The sequence below is a fragment of the Atta colombica genome, unplaced genomic scaffold (assembly GCF_001594045.1).
Source record: "Atta colombica isolate Treedump-2 unplaced genomic scaffold, Acol1.0 scaffold121, whole genome shotgun sequence".
Lineage (NCBI taxonomy): Eukaryota > Metazoa > Arthropoda > Insecta > Hymenoptera > Formicidae > Atta > Atta colombica.
The window spans coordinates 805,236-814,784 of NW_017259208.1; the positions used below are offsets into that span (position 1 = coordinate 805,236).

The 9,549-nt window shown below is 32.3% G+C and overlaps 1 pseudogene; it reads left to right on the forward strand.

The window, feature by feature from the left end:
* The first annotated feature begins 917 nt into the window (after nucleotides 1-917).
* LOC108694608 lies at nucleotides 918-4,591 on the forward strand (annotated as a pseudogene).
* Nucleotides 4,592-9,549: the final 4,958 nt, after the last annotated feature.

Genomic DNA, 9,549 nt, shown 5'->3' on the forward strand with positions numbered 1-9,549 from the left:
AAAATAATATTATTATGTATAAATGGAATTTGTTCTTTCCGTATTATATAGGTTTCAGAATTCTTTCTAGATACTGTAATATTAGGTAAAAATGGGAAAAAGTTCGTGACGTTTTTCCCATTAGATGTAACGGGAAAAACCTAATACTAAGAATATATTGTAATAAAGAAAAAAGAATTCTCTAATCGGGATCCGACGTATCACATACAGCGATCCTCACTGAGACTGTCTTCAAAGGAGCGTTCTCGACAACCGGATGATCCGCAGAATATCTGGAGTCCCGTAGACGAGAACCGACCGGAGGATCGCATTCAACATCCTGTAGACGACAGCAGAGCCTCGGCCAACCTTGAGGGATACGAACAGCCAGTCGCCTTCAAGCATCCAGAGGTCAACCGACTAGCAGTTATCGCCGACGAAGAAAGTTATCAGCACGTAGCGGCACTACTAACTCATCGGCCGCAACCACTGAGAATTACAATATTCACGACCAGGTCTTCAGACAACCAAAGGTTCGCCACCATCATGAAAAATCCATCACAGAAGCGAATCCACTAGGAGGTCGGACGATTGACGTTACCAACATCAGCGTTAGTACTAACACCTGTCACTGCCGAGTTCTTCTCAGGTTTTGGCCAAATCCATCTTGGATCTCATTGTTCGCACATAAAACAAAAATCGTCAAGACGCATTGTTGGAATAAAGCACGCATACACGTAAATCTGCTCCCTTAAACCACCAAAGTATAAAAATATAAAACAAGTAGTGGAAATATGCAGATAGTCGCTTTTAGTTATTGATATCAATAAATTGCTAGTCTGCTATATATTTCATCAATCTCTTCGCGAATACTTTTGTTGAACTTTAATCATTCTAATTAATCATAAAATATAAAGTTTTCGAATATAATACTTATAATGGAATACTGGTCGATCTCAGTGTTATCAATCGTGATTAGCATTCTCGTTATTTATTATCTGTTCAGAAAGTTTAACTTTTTTAAAAGACATGGTATTATTCACATACCATCTATTCCAATATTAGGTGCCATGGCACCAATTATATTTCGCCGAATGTCATTTGTCGATTTCACCAGAAAAATATACAATTTAAATCGAGACACAAAATACATTGGACTTTATGCTACAACGAAGCCAGTTCTTATGCTCCATGATCTGGAAGTGATCAAGGATGTTATCAAGAATTTCGATACGTTTATCAATGATCCCACTTTCATTGATGTTAATGACTATGTGCTTTCACAGAGTCTGTTTGCAAAACACAAAGTGGCGGCACGTAATAAAATTACTATCTCCGTTCTTTACCTCTAGTAAGATGAAAATTATGTTTACTTTTATGTAGAAACATGCTGCGGATTTTGCTGAATTGATGTCAACATTACCAGCCTATAAAAGTGACATTAATATGAAAGATATCTTCGATATATATACGAACGATGTCATTGCCTTATGTATTTACGGAATGAAGATCGATTCTATAAGAGATCCAACAAACAAGTTTTATATTTGTGGCAAAGATATAACTTATGCGTCAGCAATACGTAGCATAAAGTTTATTTTTATTAGAACCTTTCCGAAGCTCGGACGAATACTTAATATAAAACTTTTAAATATCAATCAAAAAATGAAATATTTTGAAAGCAGGATAAAGAACGAGATTGCCATTCGCGATGCTGAGCACATTTCACGTTTAGATATGATACAATTAATGTTGGATAATAGAGGCAAAGAGGGTCGAATACAATTGGACGATATTGTCGCGCAAGCCTATGCTTTCTATTTCGCTGGCTTTGAAACTAGTTCAAGCGTGATGTCTTTTATAACATATCAAATCGTAGCTAATCCAAGTGTTCAGATTAAATTGCGACAAGAGATAGATGAGCTCTTCAACGAATCGGATGGAAAAGCAACTTACGAGGCTGTTAATAAACTCAAATATTTAGATGCAGTAATAAAAGAAGCTCTCAGACTTTTTTCACCTTCTGTTATAGAAAGAGTGTGTGAAAAAGCTTATAAATTGCCACCTGCATTGCCGAGCGAGAAGTCTTTCACTATAAACAAGGGCATGATTATTTGGATTCCGTTGTATGCGATTCATCATGATGAAAAATATTACGATAATCCTGAAAAATTTCGTCCAGAAAGATTTTTAAATAATGATCAGGATAATAATTATCGGTCTTCATTTTATTTTCCATTTGGATTAGGGCCGAGAATGTGCATTGGCAGAAGATTCGGTTTGATGATGATCAAAGTCGTGCTATTTCATTTACTAGCACGATGTGAATTGAAACAGTGCGCTAAAACTTCGTCAATTAAATTCAGCGAGAAACATTTACTAATGATACCGAAGGACGGATTTTGGTTGAATATTCAACCATATTTCAACAAGAAGTTAGTATGCAATCAAAAAAATGTTTGTAAGTATATTATTTATAAATATTTTATCAAAAAGTTAATTAGTAGGATTTTAAGAATAAAAATTTTTTCTCTTTTCGTTTATTTGTTATATCAAATTTATCATTGATGGCAATAGATATAGTCATATTTTTGTTACTTATATGAAAATTATTTTAATTTTCTGTAAAATTTCTTCCTTGTTACAGAAATATAAGAATTATTTACATCAAGTAGTACATATATGGGAGTTACAATACTGTGTGCACATACACATATACAAGGTGCATCATCAAAATCCGGACAAATTTCAATTTAAATTTTCGGTTATATTGTGCTTCCGCCAGAGGTTGTTATTGGCATCCGAGAAAGCCTGATGCTTTTAATAAACAGTCATATATTCTCAAAATGCTACGATATTGAAATCATCAAGTGCGAAGTATAATCAAAGAGCCGCGATCATATACAGTAGCGGAACTCTCCTGATTTTATTGTCCAAAATGAAGTGCGCATGCGCAAAATAAATAAGTTGCGTACAGTAATGTCTCTAAACTTCTATCTCATTTCTTTCTTTTTTCGTTCTCTCTTTTAGAGCCGTTTAAATGTTCAAGTAGCTGAAATACAGATCAGAGAAAGAGATAGAAGAAAAGAAAATCGTGATTAGTTTAGTTTAATTAGTTTAATTTAGTTTATTGCGAAGCTTTATGAGAAAGATTACATGTTAATTAACAGAGTAATAGACATAAAATATGATACAATAGTAGACATAAAATATGATATATAGTAGACATAATATAAAATAAAATACAATATAATAGTCATTAGTAGCTTGGTTAGACATCAGCAAAATCGCTGTTACAAAGCTCACCAGCAACAAAACCGGAAATAAGACAACAATGCAATGAGAAGTGAACCATTAACTGAAATCATACACATACACGCATACATTCACGTGCCATACACACGCACAAACACGCGCGCGCGCGCACACACACACACACACACACACACACACACACACACACACACACATCTGCAAACACCAATACACACCAATTTCGTCATCTTGTTTAAATACTGAGTGATATGTATAATTGTTGGATTGCTTTCATCTTAACTAGAAATCTGCCTTTTATGTGCTGCAATTCTAATAATTTACTAAAACGCAAGCGATCTAGTAAGAAAACAAGCATCGTATGCAATCGTTAATTAAAATATTTTTACAGTATAACATTTGTATCATACAACATTTATATAATTTTATATTTTCTTATTTTTGCATTTTTTTTTACTTTGCAATGCATTACAATTATAAATCTATTTCTTTTAGTTTTATTACGTTTAGATTAACTTTGATGTAAAAAACGATCTAGAGAGAGAGAGAGAGAGAGAGAGAGAGAGAGAGAGAGAGAGAGAGAGAAAAAAAAAAGAGAGAGAGAGAGAGAGAGAGAGAGAGAGAGAGAGAGAGAGAGAGAGAGAGTGGAAAAATAAAGAGCAACTGAGAAAGAAATTCATGGCGCTACTAGGGAATTTACTTATTTCGCGTGTGCACATTCCATTTGGGACTAACATCAAAGGTGCCGACAGAGAACTGCACTACTGTGTATACTGTGCCGCGATCATCGCAAGCCTTCGCGCTGAACGTTCAGTAACGGAAATAATTCGATTGGACCAAAATCAACCGTTTATGATGTTATGGCTTTTAATATACGGCTTTAGAACAGTCCAATATGCCAGCGAGGAAGAGTCACTCGAAAGAACGTACTGCGAAGACTCCCGCAGTCGTTGAAAGGACTCAAGTACTGATTTCGGACCCAAGGCAATCATTGCGAAAATCGATTGTTGGTATAAGTGAACTAATAATGCGTCGAATTGCCGAGGAAGATCTTCGATACAAATCGTACATATTAAAGGTACGACAGATGCTTTCTGAGGCTATCAGAACAAGCCGAGTTGCTCACTTTGGCTCCCATTCTGGTCTCCCAACAGTCCAAATTTAAATCTCTTGGACTATGTATGGAGTGTAGTTGAAAGGATCTCAATCAAGTCTCGGCACCCCCAATGTGACATCATTAAGAACCGCTATTGAAACAGCATTCGTCAGCATGGACAGCGCTACATTACAACGTGCATGCGAACGCTTCAGATCGAGAATAGAAGCCGAGGCTATTTAAGCTAATGGGGAATATATCGAATAATTGTGCTCTACAGGGATCCCTCAAGTGTAAAAGGATTTTTTGTAATATTTAATTTTTCATTAAAAACATTTTGTTTAAAAAAATTGTTCAATTTATTTCAATTTTAATGACGCACTCTGTACACATACAAGATAGTGGTGCAGGTATTGTAGGGTAAACTGATAATAAATATCTATATTTGGATTTAATGACAAATCAAATTTATTGTAATTTTTTTTTAAGCTAAACTTTTAATACATTATAATACATAACTTATAACAAACTTATGATACATAAATTTCAATTCTATAATAGTTTTCAAATGAGAAGAATTTTTGAAGATCTTGAATAACACAGTTAAAATTTATATGGCGTTGACAAAATGATTTCTTCTTATTTGAAAACTATTGTAGTTATATTTTCATATTAGAATTTTCATCTTAAAATTCAAAGAAGTTCTTATATCTATTATTAGTTAAAATATCTATTATTAGTTTATAGGAATCCCCATTATATAATATAAAAAATACATGCACATTACTTCATTTACTAAAATAATTAGTACTGTATTGCTAATATGTTTAATAACAATAATAATAATTAAATTTTTATATTACTGTTGATAAAGGGTTATATAAATACAATTACATTGCACACAAAAACCATACAAAATATACATTAAATTATTAGATTGACGTAACGTATAACATGATGTAATATTTTTGCTTTGCGTATTTTCTTAATTTCTCTGACATTTAAATATAAAATTGTATCAAAAAAATTTTATCACTTAATTTATAGCAACACTACATCATGTTAGTATATTATTAAGCAATTATTACAAAATCTAAAAAAAGATTAAGGAGCGATGCTAAAGTTATTTTTAAAAGAAAAAGATATTCTTATTTTTATATTACGATATTTTCATTTTTCAATCTGAACACTTGAAAAAGTAACATTTAAGAATGTAAATAAGTCATTTCAAGAAAAACAACATAAAATTATAAAAGGTGCTATGAGTATTAAATTTTATATAAGTTAATACTTTTTATAAATTAATCAAAATAGAAATGTATGGCTAAAAAATTCAATATGTGTTTATAAATTTTATGAGGTGTTTATGGGTAAGAGAGTTTTTTGTTTATTATATTTCAGACATTGTTTATTATATTTGTTTCAATAAAACATCTTTCTTCATTTAAAATCTTCATTTTTTTTCGAACAAATTTGTGATTTAATTGCATTCTATATACCAGGTGTATAAGTTTAAATCCGCTGTTTTTTAGTCAGAAAAACACATTTTTTTTTCCTAGGAAGCAAAAACAAATTTATTCAAAGTATTTGCCCTCGCTAACTATACATTTTTTCCATCTTTCGGGCAATTTGTGTATAACACGCCAAAAAAATTCCCCATCTTTCGAGGCAAACCACTCATCAAGCCATTTTCGGACGTCTTCATAAGAATCGAAGTGCCGCTCAGCGAGCGCGTGGCCCATCGACGAAAACAGGTGATAGTCAGAAGATGCCAGGTCTGGTGAGTAAGCGGGATGGGGTAAGCACTTTCCAGTTGAGTACTCTCCAAGTAGTTTTGGATTGTTGACGTGTGCGATGGTGCGTTGTCGTGAAGGAAAATCAGTTTATCATGTCTTTTCTGATAATGCGGCCTTCACGCAGAGCACGGTGCAATTTGATCAGTTGGTTAACAATTTCACCAGGTTTTAACAGTTCGTAGTAAACACTCTCCTGATTCCACCAACGCACAGCATCGTTTTCCATCCGAAGCGATTTGGTCTTGAGGAAGATGTCAATGATTTGGGCGGGATCAATCCAAGATTTTTTGCGTTTAGGATTCTGAAAATAGATCCACTTTTTATCGCCTGTCACAATCCAATGCAGGAACGACTTTCTTTTTTGTCTGGCAAGCAAAATTTGGCATGTGTTTTGGCGTCGCTCCATCTGTCTCGTTTATGCGGCACCCATTTTCTGATCTTTTGAACCTTCCCCATGGCATGTAGCCGCATGGAAATGACTACTTGAGAAACACCCAATTGCTCGGTAAACATTTTTTGCGATTGGGTATCGTCCAAAAGAGCCTGCAATTGACAGTCCTCAACCTTCCTGGGCCGATTTTCACGCTTCTTGTCACTCAGGTCAAAATTATCTTCATTGAACCGGCGAAACCAATCTCTGCACGTTGTTTCCGATAAAGCATTGTCGCCATAGGCCTCCACAAGCATTCGATGCGATTCGGCAGCCGATTTCTTCAAATTGAAAAACAGAAAAGCAAAGCTTTCCGCATATGCTTTTTTTTTAGCAAAAGCTAGACATGATTACGAAAGAAAAAAATCTATGTTGTTGTATAAAATTGCTGATGATGTGCATTGGTTAATGTTGACAGATGTCAAACACATAAAAAAAAGTGTGTTGTGTACCCAGGGTAGCTTTGTGCGCTCACTAATGTCACCTATGAGCAAACAGCGGATTTAAGCTTATACACCTGATAGATATGTGAATGATGTATTATATTGTGATTGTTCCTTTGTACCAATACAATTCTCGTGTGGGTACATGCGGATACAGGTAATAATGTTAGTGCTTTTCCTTCATGGCTTTGAAAATTTTCATTCTAGAGATATTACTTGTGAGCCTTTTTCGGTAAGCAGTAACGAGCATAATAACCTGCCCTACAGTGTTGTTACGTTAGCAGAAAATTCAATGCACGAATTTTTTTTATACTGCGCGTGCGTGCGCGCCTGTGTGTGTATGTATATGAATAGTGTATTATCTGGTAGGTTTTGTGGACAATAAATTAAATTAAATTATAAATTAAATAAATTTTTCAATAACTCACTGATTATAATATCACGTTAATATTAAATTTAATGTTAATATTAAATTTGGTTGAACAATCTTAGAGTTGGTTAAACATCTTTAGAGTTGTAAATTGCAATATTCTATTGTGATATATACATATACTGAAACAAAGGATAATCAACATCATGCTCTAAATCTAATATGATTGAGAGGATTGTCTCTCAACCTCTACAGATAAGGGCTAAGCTAAATTCCATCCCTTTATTGACTTAGAGGCGGTAGGACATAATCGATAACATCTTCAATTGATTAATCCTATCTATTAGCGCGTGGTTTGGTCTGAGGTTCTAGAATTGTACGAGCCTTCACATCGAAATATAGGTGACTTGATTCGTGACCATTGCGTATAAAGCACTTCTTTATAGTGATCTAATTTTGAAAAGAAATTTGAATGATAGTACGAATTTTCGGCTCCCAAGTCATTCGTGACATTTCTCTTCGTTGTTGTTCGGTGTTACTGTTACAATATACCGCTCGCGCGGTGATTAATGATGTGACAAGAGCGGCTGCTACAGTTTATTGGAAGCGGCTCATCAATGATATATGTGAGATTATTCCGCGAACATGCGAAATTTCGTTTGATTCGTGAGCAGCTAATAATTAAATGAGTCGTTGTTAATTATCGTTGGAGAGAATACCGCGAGTGGGAAATACCAATTAAATCATAATGAATTATATCAGGTGTAGTAAAAAAAAATCCATTATTTTTGCAAAAAATTGAAATTGAATGGAAAAATAATAGATTTCTTTTTACTAATACCTTTACCTAATATATATTGATTAATTTTTTAAATCTCTTTTTGAAGAGAAATCTATATAATTTATAAAAGAGATCCGTATTTGTGCTAGATATGTTTCTTAATTTAATAGCTCCAGTTGTTTTGAGATGTTTTTGCATTATATAAATATCTTATAAAATGTTATGTTAAGCCAAATATTAAAGAGCTAAATTAGCATCAAATCTGAATTGAGAATGTAATCGAATATATTTTTTTTATAATAATGAATCTATATATATTATCATTTTTTTCATTAAATTTCTGCAAAAGTTTATCATAAAACTGATTAGGTTAACTTCGGTATATATACGCCTATTAAAAATTTAATTTATTAAGTATTATTTACTATGTTTAAAGTAAACGAATATTAAAAAAGTAAAAATTTTGTACTGTCTACTATTATAAAAAAAATTAGAAATCTGAAATATTTATATTTTGTATTAAAAAATGAATTTTTTTAAACCCTTGCATTTTTGCCATATATCTCATAAAGGTGAGATATATCCCTCTTCATAGGGAAAGGGGGGAGTATGTACTTATGAAAAATTTACAAATAATGCATATAAATACGTAAAATGACACAATAACTTATAAAATGCATATAATATATAAAATATATAAAATTTTATTAAGGAATAAGAATGATAAATATGTATAAAGTAATAAATACAATCTTCCTATATATATTGCAAGTATTATGACATGAGGTACATATTTCATGTAATGCATTTATTGCATTTAGTGCAATCTGCACACTTTGTATGCTTTGAACATAAATCCTCGCTCGCTAAAAATGCCGTATATCCCAAACAGATGGAATATACAAGACAACAAACTAAACAAAGAATACAAGAGCAAATTACTTATATTTTGTTATACAACATACTTCACTATTCCTCATTCAGGTGTCATGAAATAACCATTAAGTGCACGTTCTACTATAATAATCATTAATTAATAATCTTTCTACAGTAATCATTTTATGTAGATTATAATTTATAATGGCGCTACTTAATACAGTGACAAATCGATTCAACTCACAATAATTTCATTAATATTAACAGAAACTGAAATCATAACACAATACTAACACAACATTAAAGATATGTAACAAATCATGTAACAATTTTGATTGACACATATATATTCTCTATCTAATTGAAATCACAAATTTTTATAATATTATTTATATTTTGTTATTACAATAATAAAATTAATGTTAAATATAAATGTTTATTAAAAGAAAAAATAAAATATATCATAAAATAATAAATTTTTATCGTAATTTTTTATAGTAATAAG